The sequence below is a fragment of the Mustela nigripes genome, chromosome 4 (genome assembly GCF_022355385.1).
Source record: "Mustela nigripes isolate SB6536 chromosome 4, MUSNIG.SB6536, whole genome shotgun sequence".
Classification (NCBI taxonomy): Eukaryota; Metazoa; Chordata; class Mammalia; order Carnivora; family Mustelidae; genus Mustela; species Mustela nigripes.
In genome coordinates, this window is record NC_081560.1 from 26369477 (window position 1) to 26388525 (window position 19049).

Genomic DNA, 19049 nt, shown 5'->3' on the forward strand with positions numbered 1-19049 from the left:
GAAATAGAAAGTACCACTTTCCTCATTATTCTTTTGGTTTAGTTTTTGTTTGCATCCTTTTCTTGTTATGGTTCAGACATAAATCCCTGAGGACTCTTCTCAACAGTGTTGATCACACAAAAATTCTAGTGTTAGTTCATTGGACATGAAGATCATCTCTGATCTTGACACCTTCACTACAGAAGAAACAAAATCATAGAGAAGACACTGACAGCCAGTTTGAGAAGGAGCTGGAGCAACTAGCTAACAAACAAACAGCTCTTTCTTATGCCACTATTACTATAAAATATTTGCCAAATAAGAAGGTCCTGTGTGACACTAGGCATGGAGACCTCAGCAGATGGCCCTTTGGAGCAGTGTTTCTCAACACTGCTGGAGACAGTGCTTTGATTGATGTGAGGGAAGACCTTTCAGTATTTTCTAAAATTTTCTGGGTATTTCTAGTGGGCAGTCGGGATTAGGAACCATTCACTGCTCTAGAAGCTTACAGAATGAGAAGGACCACTGTGTACAGGACACACTGGCAACAGAATAAAGACATTGTCTGCTTTAAAAAAATGTCCTGTGTGTGTAGGGGATGTGTTTCATAATCAGATAAGTTCCAGTGATCCTGCATGCTGTATCTTAGAAATTGATAATGAACATTAGGAGGTGGAAAGATAGTACAGAACAGTTTTTAGAGGACATATTCTGGAGCTGTGTGAATTTCGGCAAGTTACCTAATCTCTCTGAGTCTTAGTTTCCTCATCTATAAAATAGAGGGAGAAGAAATACCTTTATACTGGGATTGTTATGAGGACTGAATAACTTAGCATTTATAAAGTTTTTTGAGTGACAAATATTATATACTGTTGTATAAAGATTTGTAAAATAAAAACAAACATTCTGAGAAAGCCTTCTATAAAGTAATCTGTTAAACTTTATCTTAGAATTCCCCAGATGTATCTGGTCATGGAACTCTTCTTCCCACACACATACCAAATAATATCTATTCACATTCCACGGAAATAATTTTACAGAAAGCCCCTTCTTTACTTTTTGCATTTTTAAATCATTGTCAGCCTACTTTCCAATGATATTTTGGACTTTCTATAAGAAGGTACAATTAAACTACAGTGTTACACCATGAGGCAAGGGGTAGTGTCTCTTTCTAGTATCTAGCACAGAACGCATAGTTCTTTTTTGTTTGTTTAAGATTTTATTTATTTATTTGAAAGAAAGATATAGAGAGAGCTCAAGTAGGCAGAGCAGCAGGCAGAGGCAGAGGAAGAAGTAGGGAGCCTGACGTGGGACTCAATCCCGGGACCCCGGCATCATGACGTGAGCCGAGGGCAGCCACTTAAATGACTTAACCCACATATTTAGTTCTTAATAAATACTTGTTAAATAAACTAAAACATTAGGGGCTCAGTCAGTTGAACATCTGACTCTTGGTTTTGGCTCAGGTCATGATCTCAGGGTCATGAGGTCCAGCCCCACACCAGGCTCTGTGCTCAGCTGGGTCTACTTGAGATTCCCTCCCACTCCCTCTGCCCCCCACCCCCACTAAAATAAGTAAATCTTTTAAAAAAATAAATAAAAACTTCTTAAAATGTTAAAGACCTTAAGTTAATGTGTACTAACCCCTTACCTTGTACCTGGATGCTTTTCTGTTTATAAGGACATATTTTTGAACACTAAAAACTTTGTTTATGATTCACTTACATTATAGATTAGGGTATTCATAAACAACTCTGATCTGTTGATTTTGGCTTCCAGTTTCTTTAGCTTCTTTATTATTTTTTATGTGAAGCAGGTAAGAAAGTGAAAGATGCAAATGATCACATATGAGTCATAAAGAGAAAGTTTTATGAACTAGAGATCAAATGGATTTGTTACTCCAAACTCATTTCAGTAAACAAGCAGCTCTGTGCTGCTTCATTTTATTTCTGTAACTCTATTTCAGTTTGCCTTCATTTAAGCTGAATATCTCTATTGTGATATAACAGAAAAAAATGACTTCTAGAGTACCCTAATTGGCAAACTTTAGGATAACAAAGCTTTTAATGTGTTTAAGTTAACTTTCCCATCTTTCTAATTCCATTGCTTTTTCTTGCTGGTCCTTTGCTAAAATGGAGAACAGCTGTTCATTGCCATGTGCTTAAAATTCTTTCATTTATATGAGAACTATTGAATAATCCATCAGAATTTCTTCTTCAGAATTAGTAACCTCAGTTGCTTTGCTGGTTCATTTCACTAGCAACAACTAATCTGTACTGAGACAAATAAAGAAGTCCCTATTCTATAAGCACAAAGTATATTATCCTAAGAATAGAGAACAATTTATATAAGAGCAATATATATGTGTATATATACAAAAATTCATGTATATATAGTTATTCATATACATATTAAAATTGTTCTTATATAAGGAAATTTATATCAAATATTATGAAGAATATATGCAAAGTACTGTGGAATTACAGAGATGGGGAATCTTTGAAAGCAAAAAAATGAATCTAGATACAGACCTTTCACCTGTCACAAATTAATTCAAAATGGGTTATAATCCGAAAATGTAAAAGTGCAAAAGTATAAAACTCCTAGAAGATAACAGGAGAAAATGTAGATGACCTTGTATGACGATATCATTTTAGATATAACACCAAAGAACATGATACATGGAAGAAATAATTGATAAATTGAACTTCATTAGAATTGAGAACTTACATTCTACAAAGGCAATATCAAAAGAATTAGAAGACAACCCAAACACTGGAAGAAAATATTTGCAAAAGACACATCTTATAGGGGTTCCTGGGTGGCTCCGTGGATTAAGCCACTGCCTTCTGCTCAGGTCATGATCTCTGTGTCCTGGGATCAAGCCCCACATCGGGCTCTCTGCTCAGCAGGGAGCCTGCTTCCCCCTCTCTCTCTGCCTGACTCTCTGCCTACTTGTGATCTCTCTCTCTCTGTCAAATAAATAAATACAATCTTAAAAAAAAAAAAGACATATCTTATAAAGGACTTACCAAAAATATATAAAGATCTCTTAAAACTCAACAATAAGAAAATAACAATCCAATTAAAAAATGGGCCAAAGACCTCCACAGACCCCTCACCAAAGAAGATATACAGATAGCAAGTAAGCATATGAAAAGATTTTCCACAGCCTATGTTATCAGGGAAATGCAAGCTAAAACAATGAGGTACCATCACACACCGATTAGAATGGCCAAAATTCAGAACATTGATGACACCAAATGCTGTGAGGTTGTGGAGCAACAGGAACTCTCACATGTTGCTGGTTGGAACAAAAGATGGTACAGCCACCGTGGAAGATAGTTTGACAGTTTCTTATAGAACTAAACAAACTCTTAACCTAAAATCCAGTGGTTGTACTCCTTGGTATTAGTCCCAAGGAATAAAAGATTTATTTTGACACAAAAACCTGCACATGGATGTTTATCACGACTTCATTCATAAATGTTAGACTTGGTAGCAACCAACATACAAGTGAATGGATAAATAAACTGTGGTACACCTGGACAGTGGAGTATTACTCAGAGATAAAAAGAAAAAAGCTAGTAAGTCATGGCTATACATGGAGGAACTTACATGCATGTTGTGAAGTGAAATAAGCCCATCTGAAAAGACTATGCACTGCACGATGTCAAGCACAAGACATTCTGGAAAAGGAAAAGAAGAGACAATGAAAACATCAGTGGTTTCTGAAGGTGGGAGATAGGATGAATAGGTGGAGGACAGAGGATTATTAGGACAGTGGAAATACTCTTTATGATACTGTAATGATGTATAGATGTCATTATTTATTTGAATAAACCTACAGAACGTACAACACCAAGAGTAAACCATGAGGTAGACTATGAAATTAGGTGATTATGATGTGTCAGTGTAGGTTTATCCTCAATAAAAAATTTATCATTCTTGTGAGTGATGTTAATAATGAGGGAGACTATGTATGTGTGGGGGCAGGAGGTTATGGGAAATCTGCACCTCCCTCTCAATCTTGTTGTAAGCCTAAAACTGCTGTAAAAAAAAAAAAGTGAAGGGTTAAAAATTAAACTATAGATAGCCTCTAAAAATTAATTAAAAATATCTTAAAGGTCCCATTAATAATTATACAAAGGATATGAATGTCAATTTAAAAAGTGGAAAAGCCATGTTTAATATTGATATTCTAGCTATGTTTAACTCAAAGGAATATTTTGCCTTCAAAGTCAATAATTAAAAAATATATAGTGGTGGGGCATCTGGGTGGCTCAGTAGGTTAAGCATCTAGCTCTTGGTTTTTGCTCAGGTCATGATCTCAGGGTTGTGAAATCCAGGCCCATGTTAGGCTCTGTACTAAACATGGAGCATGCTTAAGATTCTCTCTCTCCCTCTCCTTCTGCCCTTCCCCTACTTGTCAATGCACAGACTCTTTCTCAAAAAGAAATATATATATACACACACATATTATATGCCATTTAATGCTGATACATGCATAGAGAAATGGGATTCCTAATGGAGTACATTAGTGAAATTAATTTCTTACATCAAAAACCAAAAATATCAACTGTTTGATCTATTAATTCTACTTCTAGGAAATGATCCCATGTTAATAATTTGAAATAACTGAAAGCATTCACTGATAAAAATATTTAAAACAGTTGGGCGCCTGGGTGGCTCAGTGGTTAAGCCGCTGCCTTCGGCTCAGGTCATGATCTCAGGGTCCTGGGATCGAGTCCCGCATCGGGCTCTCTGCTCAGCAGGGAGCCTGCTTCCTCCTCTCTCTCTCTGCCTGCCTCTCTGCCTACTTGTGTTCTCTCTGTGTCAAATAAATAAATAAAATCTTTAAAAAAAAAAAATAAAACAGTTAAAATTTAATATTAAATCATTTACATTAAAACTATGTCTTTGAAATGTTCTTAGTGACAGGAGAAAAAGTTATGTCTATACTTAGTAAGATCTTTCAAATAAAAAGTTTTGAAGAACACAGAAAAAGACAATGATGTCAAATGTTCAGGTGGTTATAAGGTGATGAGATTATGGGTGACTGCTTCTGTGTGTTCCAACTTTATGGTACTTTCTTGAACAATTATGTACTGTTTTTAAGTCAGGGAAACATGTGAAAATTGTACAAAGCATAGAAAGGTATTTTCTAAGGCTGTCAAATCCTAAAGAGAACACAGGGAACAGACTGACTGAGGAGGAAGTCATCGGTGACTTTTTGGTAAAAGTGAACAGTCCTGGATGTGAAAGGAGAGCTAATAATTATTGAGAAGAAACTCAAAGAATTATTACAAGGAGTTAGCACAGACTGGAGGAGCTCTGCACACCACAAACCCTGTACATATTAAGCATTAAAGTTGTACATAGAACGGGACTTGGAGGAGAAATCAAGTTTTAACAAGGATTTTTTTTTTTTTTTAAATAAAGGACACTGAAGAATATCTTCATAAGATGCTGGAGCAAAGTCTCAGAAGAGAACACATGGAGACAACAGGTGATAAATATAAAGGCCTTCGTGGGTTCTCAGATACTATTTACAGTAAGTGTATTTCCTGACTTCAGTAAATTATTCAATAGAGTAAAAAAAGTTACATGCAGTTATGCATTAGGTACTTTTCCTTTTTAAAAAAATCTTTACAATTTTAACTTTTTGCTCCAGAATGTCAGGCGTAGACTATTTTAACTTTAGAGCTCTTGATCTCTTTTCTGTTTTCATTGATAGAGCTGGGGGAAAAAAGTAAATAAATGAGACCTTCAAGTTTTCTTTGTATTCTAATATCTTTTAGATCACCTAGTTCTTGCATATAATCAACATGTAGATTTTAAAATTTGATCGATAAACTATCTTGTGGGAAGAACTGGCTTTCTCACTCTTAATGTGGCTACAGTATTTTAGAACATTGGTCAGTCACCAGATACTTACTGAAGTTTCCTATCTGACAAGTGTAGTTCCAGCCATGTGCTGGAAATGGAGTGGTGGAAGAGGCCAAAGGTCCTTGCCTTTATGAAGTTTATAATCCATTGGGAAGATGAATGTTAAAAAAGTGTAAGTGTGCTGAGAACTATAGGGTTCTATGATGGGAAGTGCATCCTGTTACGGGGAATCATGAGGAAGTGATATTTAAGCAGGGGTCTCATGAATGATTTAGGAGTCCATAGGCCAAAATGGCAGAAGACAGTCTGAGGGAACCAAATATACAAATGGCCAAAGACAGAAGGAACTTGTAAGTGTCTGAGAAAATTACCACATGTTGAAAGTGGGAGAAGTGAGGCTGGACATGGACAAAAATGATTCATAAAGTCTTGTACACCAAGGTAAGAACACTTCATTAACGCCATGAACTTCTTTAACACATCAACACCAAGAACACTTCATTAACTGAAAAACCAATGGGAGTTTCCTGAAAAGGTTGAAGTTGAGGAATAGTATGATCAGATAACAGTTTAAAAAACACTGCCATTCTGGCTTGTAGTGAAGAGCAGATTATGAATGGGCAGTGGTAGACAAAGTGGCTTGGATTGGGGTGTTTGCTGTGGGGATGGAGAGAGAGGAACCTGGATTTCAGATACATGTAGCACATTTCATTGACAAGATTTGGGGCACTGCTGTCAATAGCAGTATAATGTGAGCCCCAAGTATGATTTTATATTTAAAGGAAAAAAGAAAGTGAAGTTATTTTTAATAATACATTTAATTTAACCCAATATATCTAAATTATCATTTTAACATTCAGTCCATATTTTAAAATATTAATGAGATGTTTTATAATATTCAAAATCTATTGCATAATTTACGTTTATAATGTGATCAAGTTGGACTAGCATATTTCAAGAATTTCACAGCCACATATGGCTAGTTGCTAAATATTGGAGAAGCTGGTTTGCTTGTTTGTAGCTTTTATGCTTTTCCATAAACTGGCAGCCTACTCTGAACACCTCATTGCATCACTATAATGACTAAATAATGTACATGAAAATGAATGATGCTCCATAAAAGGTTGTTTATTATGGAAAGCTGGTAGTTGTCCACTTAGCCATTGTCTATGTGACACTAAAATAAGGGGCAATTCATTCAATGCAGGAGGAAAAATGTTTAGACTAAATATTTTTTTTTAAAAAGTTGGAAAACAAAAGCAATTGACTTATTGTAGATAAACTATAACTTGTAGTCATTGGCATGGACTGTATCCTTAGGTAAAAGGTAGGCAGTAAACAAGTAGGGTGATGAATCCCAAAACTATATTTAAAGGCACTCATATTTTTGTTTCAGAAAAGGTGAACTGTTGAGGCACAATAAATTACAGCATCGTTTTTCATCTTCTGTAAGTTTTCATGAACAACTCTTTTAATGTGTCTGAATGCTTTAAATCTCTAGCAAATGCTAAAGAGAATCCTGTAACCACTGATACTTGTAATGTCTCTGTGTAATGATTTATTTGAGAAGCTGAAGTAAGACTTTTCTTTTAGTAGAGGTCACAAAGCATACTCAGGTTGCTTTTGATCATGCCTACCTGATTGATGAATTAAAATAGTCAACACATCAAATCAATTTTCAAATGTTTTCACCTTTTTAACTCTATGGGAATTTTCCCATGAACACATCAGAGGAGAATTTAGCTCAAGGCAACTGATAAATCAATGACATGATTCTCCAGGCAGCTTCTCTATCCCAGACTGAGCCTCTGTAGCTGGAGCAGCATAATTGAACTATAAGCAGCATATTGGGGAGATATCCACTTTTGTTCCTCTATTTTCCACATTGCAGATGGTGATTTTTTTCAAAACACAATTCCAATTAAGCTAATTCTCTGCTGAACACACTGCAATGACTCTTCACACTTTTAGATCAAGACCAGAGTCTTGATCTCTTTCTATCTATCACTCTCTGCCTTTTATTAAACTTTTCATTTTGAGATAGTTTTACTTCCACAGGCGGTTTTATGAAATAATAGAGACATATTCTGTGGAAACTTCATCCAGTTCCCTAACAGTAACATCCTGCAAAAATGTAGTTGAAGATTTACAGCCAGGATCCTGATGTTCATACCGTTAAGATACACAGATATTTCATCAGCATGAGGATCCTTAATGTTGTCCTTTTATAACCATACTCTCTTCCATCCAGTGCCCCACCCCCTACTAATCTCTGGTAACCACTAATCTGTTCTCCATTTCTATAATTTATCATTTCAAGAATGTTACCTAAATGAGGGGAGGGGTACCTGGGTCGCTCAGTTAAGTGTCTGACTCTTGGGTTTGGCTTAGGTCATGATCTCAGGGTTGTGAGATTGAGCCCTGTGTCAGGCTCCATACTTAGTGCTTAAGATTCTCTTCCTCTCCCTCTGCCCCTCCCCTGCTCTTACACAACACATGTTCTCTTTCTGTCAAAAACAAGAAATCAAAAAAAAAAAAATTTAAAAAGAATGTTATGTAAATGGAATCTTCAAATATGTCCCTGATTGTGGTTGGCTTTTTTCATTCAGTCTAATTCTCTGGAGATTCACCCGGGTTGCTATATGTATCAGCAATTTGGTATTTTTTATTATGACATATCACTCTGTTTAACCCCTCATCTGCTGAAGGATATCTGTTTGTTTTCTAGTGTTATGCTGTTTTGAATAGAGCTGCTATAAACATCCAGGTACATGGTTTTGTGTGAGTGCAATCATCCTTTCTCTGGGATAATTGCCCTTAAGTACAAATGTGGCATCACATGACAGTTGCATGTTAAGTTAAAAAAACAAAAACAAAAACAATCTGCCAAACTATTTCCAGTGATGTATCAGTGATCCAGTTTCCCTGCATCCTCACCAACGTCTGATCTTATTACTACTTTTTATTTTAGTCATTCTGGTATGTGTGTAGAAATATCTTACTGTATTTTAATTTGAGAGTTCTTCATATAGTCTAGATACTTTGTTAGAAATGCAGTTTGATTATCCAACTCTGTTGCTTGTCCTTTCATCTTTTTAACAGGGTCTCGTGCACAGTAGAAGTTTTCAATTTAAATGAGGCCCAATTTATGAATTTTTCCTTTTATGGATCATGCTTTTGGTATCAAATCTAACAATTCTACTTAGTCCTAGATCCTGAAGATTTTCTCATGTTTTTGTAAAAGTTATGTAGTTTCATGTTTTAAGTCTTTGATCTGTTCTGAGTTAATTTTGTGTTATCTGTGAGACTGAAGTCAAGGTTTACTCATATCTTATTGCTCCAGCAGTAAGTTCAGAGACCATTTACTTCCACTGGATTGAATATTTGTCAAAAAATGAGTTGGGCATATTTATAGGCATCTATTTCTGTGTTCTCTATTCTTTTCCACACATCTGTGTGTTTATTTGTCTAGCAGTACCACCCAGCTTTGATTACTGTAGCCATATGGTAAGTCTTGAAATTGGGTAGGTGGATTCCTCCCACTTTATTTTTCTTTTCAAAATTGCTTTAGCTATTCTAGTTCCTTTTGCCTTTTCATATACATTATAGAATAATCTTATATAGATTCATAAGAAAATCTTGATTGAATTTTGATAGGAATTGCATTGTACCTGTATATCAATTTGGGGAGAGTTTATATCTTTACTCTGTTGAACATGATATGTCTCTTCATTTATTCAGAATTTTTATCCCTTTCATCAATGATGCATTAAGTGGACAAATCTTATGCATGTTGTAATCTTATGCATGTTAGATGTAAATATATTTACATCTAAATAATTTCATTTTTTGAACAAGTGTAAATAGTATTTTATGTTTTGTCATCTCATATTTGTTTGCTAGCATACAGAAACACAATTGCCCTCCTACGTTCTTTTAGGGAAGGTCTTCTAGTGACAAATTCCCTCAGTTTTCTTTCATATGAGAATGTGTTGGTTTCTTCTTCATTCCTAAAGGATATTTTCACTGGGTATAGAATTCTGGTTTGACATATCTTTTCTTTCAGCACCTTAGAAATATCATGTCACTTTCTCTGACTTCTGTAGTGACTAATGAGAAATTTGCTGTTACTTGAATTATTTTTCTTCTGTAGGTTAGATGTCATTTTTCTCTGGCTGTGTTGAGGATTTTTTCTTTGTCTTTAGGTTTCAGAAGTTCAGTTACGATGTTTTTTGCTATGGGTTTCTTTGGGTCTCTCCTGTTTGGGGTTCATTAAACTTCTTGAATCTAGAAATCTCTTTGGCACATTTTAAAAATTTTAGTCTGTTATTTCTTCTCATGCTTTTCTAGCTCTGACCCTGTGTACTTCTTCAGGTTTTCAGGCCCAGTTCATTTTTTCAAGTATATTTTTCTGTTTTTCAGATTAATAATATCTATTTTTCTAACATCAATTTCACTAATCTTTTATTTGTTCTCTCTGTTCTGTTGAGCCAGTTACTGAGCTTTTTATCAGCTATTGTATTCTTCAGTTCTAAAATTTCCATTTGATAAATCTTTGTATGTTCTGTTTCCTTGTTGGACATTACTATTTCTTTAATGAATCTTTTTATTTTTTCATTTGTTTCAGACATGTTGATAAATGCACATTGAAGCATCTTTTTCATGGATGTTTAAACATTGTCATCAGATAATTCTAGCATTTATTCCATATTTATGTTGGCATCTATTGTCTTTTTCAGTTTGAGATCTTCCTGGTTCTTGGCATGACTAGTGATTTTTTACTGAAGCTCATACATTTTTCCCATTATGTTCTGACCTTATTTAAACTTTTTTTCCCCTCTGCTACCATTCCAGAAGGAGGAGAGGGAGGAGCACCACCTCATTATTGCCAAGTAGAGGCAGAAATTCAGGTTCCCCATACAACCTCCTGACATGTGAGATATGGGAGGGGCTGCTTGTTACTGCTGGGCAGGGTGGATTTGGTGATACAAGCAGTCCCCACTGACATAACAGTGACTTCGTTATCTCTGGGTGATGGTGAAAGTTCTGACTCTCCATCATCTCCATACATGATTTCTAATAACACAGTTGGAGGTGGTGGGTACTTATTACTGAAAGCTGCAGATGAAAATCCTATCTCCCTATTTGACCTGTTCTGATACCACGCTGGCAGGTATTTGGGGGCAGTCGGTACACCCTCTTGAGGGTATAAGTCTAAGATCCGCACATAGCATACATTAACATGGATGGGAGCATGGCTATAGTTTTTATGTGGTGTTTGACTAGAATGGAATGAGTATTGTATAAAATTTTCTGTCTTGCTACTTTTTCCTTTTCTTCATCCTTTGGCTAGAGAGATCACGTTTTAGTTGGGATTTTTTGTATATCCTCATTAATGTTTCTGGGTCAGTGGCTACCTTGGCTATAAGTCTAGCATATGTAAGGCAAAAAGAAAACCCAGGAAACTTAACCATTCTGTCATTCCTTGGGTCCTGTGGTCCCTAGCCAAATTGCCTTCTCTCTCTACCTTTCAGTCTTCTGATGTTTATTTAATATATAATATCTATGAATTGTAGTTATACTTAACATGAATAATAAGAGAGTATATGTCTGTTTAATCTTCCCAGAAGTGCTAATGACTCTTGACTTTTTATTTTCTATTATTTTTTAAAGATTTATTTATTTATTGCAAGGAGGATGGTTAGGGAGGGAAATCTCAAGCACACTCCATGCTGAGCACAGAGCCTGATGAAGGGTTCGATCTCATGGCCCTGAGATCATGACCTGAGCTAAAACCAAGACTCAGATGTTCAACTGCCTGAGCCACTCAGGGTGCCCTGTCCCTTGGCTTTTAAAAATCTCCATTATGCTTTAAATCTTACCTCAAAAATCCCTTCCACTGGGACCCATTCTCTCACTTCCCTTAGGACTAAAATCCTAGACTATTAGAAGCTCTCAAAAGAGCCTGTATTTCTCTTCTTCCTAGCATGTATTTTAAAAGAGCAGTATTAAATGAATTTGACTGATTAATGTGCTTCCTTTATTAGACTCTAAGGTTCATGTGGGTAGTGATTGTGGCTGTGTTTTAATTATTTTGTTCACAGTACCCAGCAATCTTCTTGGCATTAATAGTAGAGTCTTAGTAATGTAGAACTAACAAGGCAATGCAATAAAGTAGAAAGAGCTCGAGTTTTGCAGTTAGATTTTGCCATTCTACCAAAAGAATGATATTTACATCTTTTTTATACTTTACTGTTATATGATAATATTAAGTAATATAACATGTAAATATCTCTACATAATGTATGACATGATGACTTCCAATTTCTAATAGCTATTATTTCCCTCCTTCTGTTATCCTTCTTTTCTAGAAAACTGTAGTCTTGCTTTATTTCATTTTTTAAATTTTTGATGACAACCACAATGCCCAGGACATAGTGGAAATTCAGTAGTTATTAAATGCAATTAAATCAATATTTCTATTATTATTTTATGGGACTTTACTTCTTATAAGAAAATGCACATAAAAAAATAAAACTTAGAAGGGGAATATAGTTTTGTTTAGAAAGCAAAAGAGCTGATTTATCAATGGTTCACCCTTGAGCTAGAAGAGCAGTTTGAAAATAGTAAATACATCCCAAGGAAAGAGTACAAATGTTCATGCTATAATAAATACTTGAGAAAGTTATAAGAACAAGTACATTTGGAAACATAAAAAAGAAGGTGAACAGTGAAAAACTCTGAAAAAGTAGATAATTAGATAAAGTAGATAAATTAGATAAAGTAGATAAAATTTTTTTTTTCTAAATGGAATAAATTTTGTCCATTATTCCCAGGAAAAATGAAAAAAAAAAAAAGAAGGCTTCAAAATATGCACTTGACATTGATCATAGGAGGGCAAGAACTGTAGGGAAGGGAATTTATGGCCTTCTGCTGGCCTTTAACAGATCAGATATGTCATGGGCCTTGTGGCACCACCCATAGGGTGACTGTGAAGGGCTTATATTCGGGGATACAAGCCCAGGAGAGAGGCCCAGAACGGATGTTTCTTTAACAATCCTCAGAAGGAACTAACCCTGTCAACATGTTTGATTTCAGACTTCTAGCCTCCAAAACTGTGAAAACAAGAAATTTCTGTTTTTTAAGCTGCTCAGCTTGTGACACTTTGGCAAGATAGGCCCAGCAAACTAATATGCTTTCCCTGGAGCCCTGACCTTTGTGGAGGTTATATATCCTTTTGAAAACAAAAACAGTGCTATGGAGGACCTCTCCAGAGAGATGCAAATAGCCACAATTTTACAGATAATTTCAAGAGCTCACAGATGTTCTGTCGTCCATCCACAGACCCACCCCCACCATAGGCCAGACTGAGAACTTGTGTTCTAGAGTCAATGTAACTTCTCCCAATCCCTTTCTTAGGTGATGCCTCCTGAATATATTGCCCTACACCAAACATTTGCCTTGAAGAAAACCACTCTTCAGTGTGTGGCAGCGTCTTATAGCAATGGAAGGAATTATGCTCTGAAGAGTTGGTGCCTTGGAGCTGTGACTCACAGCACAGTATTCAAATGCCTTAGAAATACCTTGGGCCCTACTGCAGCCCCCTATTAAAACGTACAGCTGCTTTTCTTTATCTTTGCTTTCTTTTTTTTTTTTTTTTAATTTTATTTATCTATTTGACAGAGAAAGATCACAAGTAGGCAGAGAGGCAGGCCGAGAAAGAGCGAGGGAAGCAGGCTCCCTACTGAACAGAGAGCCCTATGCGGGGCTCCATCCCAGCGCCCTGAGATCATGACCTGAGCTGAAGGTAGAGGCTTTAACCTACTGAGCCACCCAGGCGCCCCTCTTTGCTTTCTTTTTTTAATTAAAACAATCTTTCTCTTAGAATTGCTGCATTTAATTTATAGGGCTGGATATGGAAACAGAGTAAGCTGATGTTTTGATGTGCTTTAGGGAAAGAACTTAAACTCAAAGTGACTATATTTATATTTAGCAAAGAGGCTAAGAAGTGGCTCCCAAGAGCTCTTACAGAGGATATGGGAAGAAGACAAAAACTCCCTTTGCTTCCTTTACACCCTGCTTAGTACCGAGTGTTTAACACATATTCCGAATCTCACGTAGTATGTTCTGCATGCACAAAGATGAAAGGCATTATGAAAATAAACACGAGAACTTGCCTTCATCCCTGTGTGTGTGCGCGTGTGTGCGTGTGTGTGTGTGTGCGTGCGCACATTACATAGCTATGTCTCGCTGTCTAGGATTTGGCCTTCTCCTTCTGCTCAAGTCAGCCTTATCTCTGTTATTGTGGTTAAAATTCTGTAGCACTGTCTTCTGTTGCGTTTTCTAGCCATAGAGAGAAACTGCTCTTGCCATAGTTTCATGTCATCCTTGAAGAATGCTTTCCCCCTCTGTTTGCATGATTTTTCTCTGTCATTCACTTTGAGGAAGAGATGCCTTGTCTTGATAGTGCCAGTGCCTCTCATTTATCGACCCATAGGAGTGAGTCTGTATTGTTCAACTGTCATTATTATTGTCAAATAAACATTAACCACTGTGGTAGATAATCTTGTCTGCCGGTGGAATGAGATTTCAGAAAGCACAGCTGCTCCTGATGTTTGCTGCCACAGGACAGAGGGATCATCATTTAGGATCCTTTCTGTCACGCTGCTCTTCTCTCTTACTGGCCTTTCTGTCTGGAACTCTTGGTCATTCGTATCTATTGAAAATCTTGCTCACTTTTAACCACTCATGGCATGTGCCACCTCTAAGAAGTCCTTGTGAGTCTCTCAGTTGTATGGGATGTTCATATCTTATCATTTCCCTTAGGTCATAGTATTATACCCACAGTGCACTTATGTTACGTCTACTCCCCAGATGGTACAGTGCTGAAAATAGTACTTGGTCTTACTCATTTTGCATGGTGCTCACAACAGGATGTTTTGGAAATTTTTTCCTGAAGCCCTTTAATACCTGGCTCTGCCACATAGTCTTCCTGAATTAATCTGAATTTGAGTTGGTTTTTGTATTTGAGGTAGAAAGTAGTTTGGCACATGGAAAATTGAAGAATGTAGGCAAAGGGACATAACAGAATATGCCAGTCAATATCCTGTACCGAGATCTGACGGTAGGCAGTAAAACCTAGTGGGAAGTTGAAAGGTAGGAAAGTACAGAGTGAGGGGATCGAGATGGAACCTTGGGAAACACCATTAAGTTAAAAATTGTAAAATGTGTGGATTTATATAGCAATTTTCTTTCAAGGAACTTAAAGGAATTGCAGTAATGCTGGCACAGGTCAGTCCGTTGCTATCCATTTTATATCATCAGAGATAAGAGAATGCGTGGAAGCAAGGAAATTCAGTTAATATTTGTGGGATGAATATATGAAGTTCTTGGTATTTTGGAAGAAAGAGGTTTATTAAGGAACACTGGATTGTGGAAGGATGGTGGAGAAATCCAAGATTGGATTCTAGGTTTTAGCCTTAGTTAGCTTCAGGAAGATAGACAAATGATGGTGGCACAGGGAAGGGTGGAAACAGTGGTGAGAGCTGATCAGATCTTGAATCTTCCTGGTAGAGATAGTGTGATGTTGTACAAATGTGAATTATTGGATGCTGGCTCAGTCTGCTCAGCCACAGAAGTAGTGGGCCTCCGAAAGAAGCCTGAGGTCTGGATACGGTGTATCTCAGCAAGCTTATCTAAAATATCTGACAGTGGAAGTTTTTCTATCATGGTGAGAATATTTAACATGAGATTTAGCCTCTTAACACGTGGTTAAGTGTACAATACAGTGTTATTAACCACAGCCACAGTGTTATATAGTAGATCTGTAAGATTTAATCATCTTATGTAACTTTTTCTAAAGACATGCTCCCAGGCTGCCTTAAATCAAGATACCACTCCTGTTAGATTTCTCACTTGAAAAAGAAATACTTTGAATTATCCACAGTGAGTAACCCTTAAAAAATACTGATAGTGTTCTTTTTCTCTGGGCATAATGGAGAGTGGGTGTAGAAGTGAGTACAGGAAGTGGTACAAACTAAAAGAAATAATACAGTGAGAGTCGAAAAGGAAAAAGCCCAGCTTAAAATAATTTGTCCACTAAATAATTATAAAAAACCTATTGTGCATCAGTAAATAGACCTCTAGAGGGAAACACATTGGTATGTTTGGGGAATAATGAGAGTGATTTAGCTGAGAGCTTTGGGACATGGGAGAAGGGGATGGTAGGAGATAAGATCTGAAGGATGGTCAGAGACAGACCTGGAGGTGATAAGCAGTTTGGATTTTATTCCAAGTAGGATGCCTACACTCTGGAAGCTTCTCCCCTGCCCCACTAGAGAGGGGTAGGGGTGAGAGACAGAGGAGAGGGGGAGAGAGAATCTGAAGCAGGCTCCACACCCAGCATGGAGCTCATGGGGCTTGATCTCACAACCCTGAGATCATGACCTAGGCTAAAACTAAGAGTCTGCCACTTAACTGACTGAGCAACCCAGGCGCCCCACCCTGGAAACTTTTGAAGGAAATGACACAACCTGATTTAGTTTTTAAAAGCTCTGTCTGGTTGCTCTGTGGAAAATGAAGTATAGGAGGGCAGGAATGGAAGTAAGTTGAATGGTGGGCAGGCTATTACACTAGCTGAAGTTAAGCATGGATAACACACAAGGATGGTAGTGGGAGAGCCAGCAAAAGTGACTGGATTTAAGAGATGTTTTGAGATATACAAGTTGACAAGACTTGCAGATAGATTTACTGTAGGGGAGAGGGAAATAATTCAAAGATAGATTCTGGGATTTTGGACTTAACAGGTGAGGCTGTGATCATATAGTGGATTGCATAGTGATTAGAACTCTGCATTGTGGACTTAACAAGTGAGTCAGATGGAACAGACTGGAGGGAGAAGTCTCTGGGCAGGGGTGTTGATTAAGGCTACTGCTCTGGGTGGATGCCTAGTAGACACTCCCTGGAGATGATGAGTTAACTGTTGGATACAGGAGCCTAGGGTTCAGGAGGAGGTCAGGGATGGATATATGCTTTGGGTAATCATTAGTAGAGAGATGGTATTTACATATGGAAACTAGATACAGCCATATGGAAGAGTATTAATAGAGGAGAAAACAGATCCTGGCCCGAGTCCTGGGCACTCTAGCATGTAGAAACCAAGAAGAAGAAAAGGAGCAAGCAGAAGAAATGGAGGAGAGGCAGCTGAAGAAGCAGGCAAATTAGCATGGTAGAGTATCAAAAACAAAAACATGTCAGTAAGAAAATGATAACTCAAACACTGCTGGAGGATTGAGAGATGAAGTTTGAGAACTGGTCAATGGGCAGAGCAAGGTGGAGGTTCTGATCAACTGGCTGAAGCTGGTTGAGCAGATAGTAAGAGGTTAGGAAGTTGAAATAACTATGTCCACTAGTTTTAACCACAAAAGGAAGACGAGAAATGAGGCTGTGGTTATAAACAAGAACAATTTGTCCACATCCATCCACAACAGGAGGAAAGGTAGAACTTAAGCATATAGATGCAAGTAGAGATCAATTTAATATTGAAAACAAAAAGCCAGTCTTCAGACGGCAAGAAAAAAAAGAGGAAAACAATTGTACTTTCTTCAAGATCATCCATTGCCATATTTGTTGCTTGACGAAATGTTAGACCATGGAAGGGTGGAAACTGTAGCAGGGCTTGTGATTACTCACTGGGTGTAAGTTTATTTTCATGCTTCCTGTTCGTATTACAAGTTGTTTAAGCCAGTAATTTTAATCCTCTGGAAAGCTTGCTAGACAATTCTGTGCAGAAAAATAAATAACATAAAAACATTTAAAATGTTTTAAATTGCTGTTTGGGCATCAAGCTAAAACATAATTTTGCTTTGATTACTATGCCCTGTCCCGCATGTAACTTTACAAGTATTAAAAAAAAAAAATAGTCAAAAATTTAGTGGTAACAGGTGATTCTGCAAATAGTTATTCTTCTGAGCTGTTATACAATAAACATAAATATATAAACAAGTACCAGCTTGCTATAGTTAGTTTATTCAAATTGTAATATACAGAATTTTAATGCTGTTTGTCTCTGCTTTGCTAAATAACAGTGGACCAGCAATTTAGCTATTCTATGACCATTCAAATATGTAAAATCATTGACAAAGGACCAGGGTTTTAAGATCTCAGGATCCTTTTAATGAAACAGTATTAGTTCATATTTTTTCTGATTTTTTTTTAAAGATTTTATTTATTTATTTCACAGAGGGAGACCACAAGTAGGCAGAGAGGCAGACAGAGAGAGGAGGAAACAGAATCCCTGAGAGCCTGATGCGGGACTTGATCCCAGGACCCCGGGACCATGACCTGAGCCGAAGGCAGGGGCTTAACCCACTGAGCCACCCAGGCGCCCTTTTTCTGATATTTTGAATTGTAGTAAAATACATATAATATAAAATTTACCATTTTTTAAAAAGAGGGACAGAGGCAGGGGAGGGGGAAAAGGAGAGAGAGAAGAGAGAATCTCAAGCAGGCTCCTTGCTTGATCTCACAACCCTGAGATCTTGATCTGAGCCAAAATCAAGTGTTGATGCTTAACTGAATGTGCCCCCCAGGTGCCCCTATTTTAACCATTTTTAAATGAACAGTTCAGTAGTATTAAATATATTCATATTGTTATACAACCTAACACTACTGTTCATGTCCAGAATTCTTTCATAAAAATATAAAAGACTTTATGAATTTGCTTGCCATCGTTGAACAGGCACCGTGGTAATCTTCTCTGTAATGTTCTAATTTTAGTGTATGTGTACCAAAGTAGACCATATATATATATATATATATATATATATATATATATATATATATAAAAGATTTATTTATTTATTTAACAGACAGAGACCACAAGTAGGCAGAGAGGCAAACAGCGAGAGGCGGTGGGGGCGGAGCAGGCTCCCCACTGAGCAGAGAGCTTGACTTGGTGCTCAATCCCAGGACCCCAGGATCATGACCTGAGCCAAAGGCAGAGGCTTTAATCCACTGAGCCACCCAGGCACCCCACCACTTATTCATATTTTAAGGAAAACACTTATTTACATAAAGGAGAAAAAAATTATAGAAACTGTAACTTTGAAAGATAAGCCAGACCATTTGATTATTATTATAAAAATAAAGTCTTAGATCAAGTCCATAAAGTTCCATATTAA

General features: G+C 36.9%; 1 non-coding gene across 1 annotated transcript; it reads right to left on the minus strand.

Annotated features, from left to right (window-relative positions):
* Window positions 1-18562: 18562 nt before the first annotated feature.
* LOC132017034 (U6 spliceosomal RNA) lies at window positions 18563-18666 on the minus strand. Its single transcript, XR_009404118.1, has one exon. It is a non-coding gene; the product is annotated as a U6 spliceosomal RNA (small nuclear RNA).
* Between the last annotated feature and the right edge of the window lie 383 nt (window positions 18667-19049).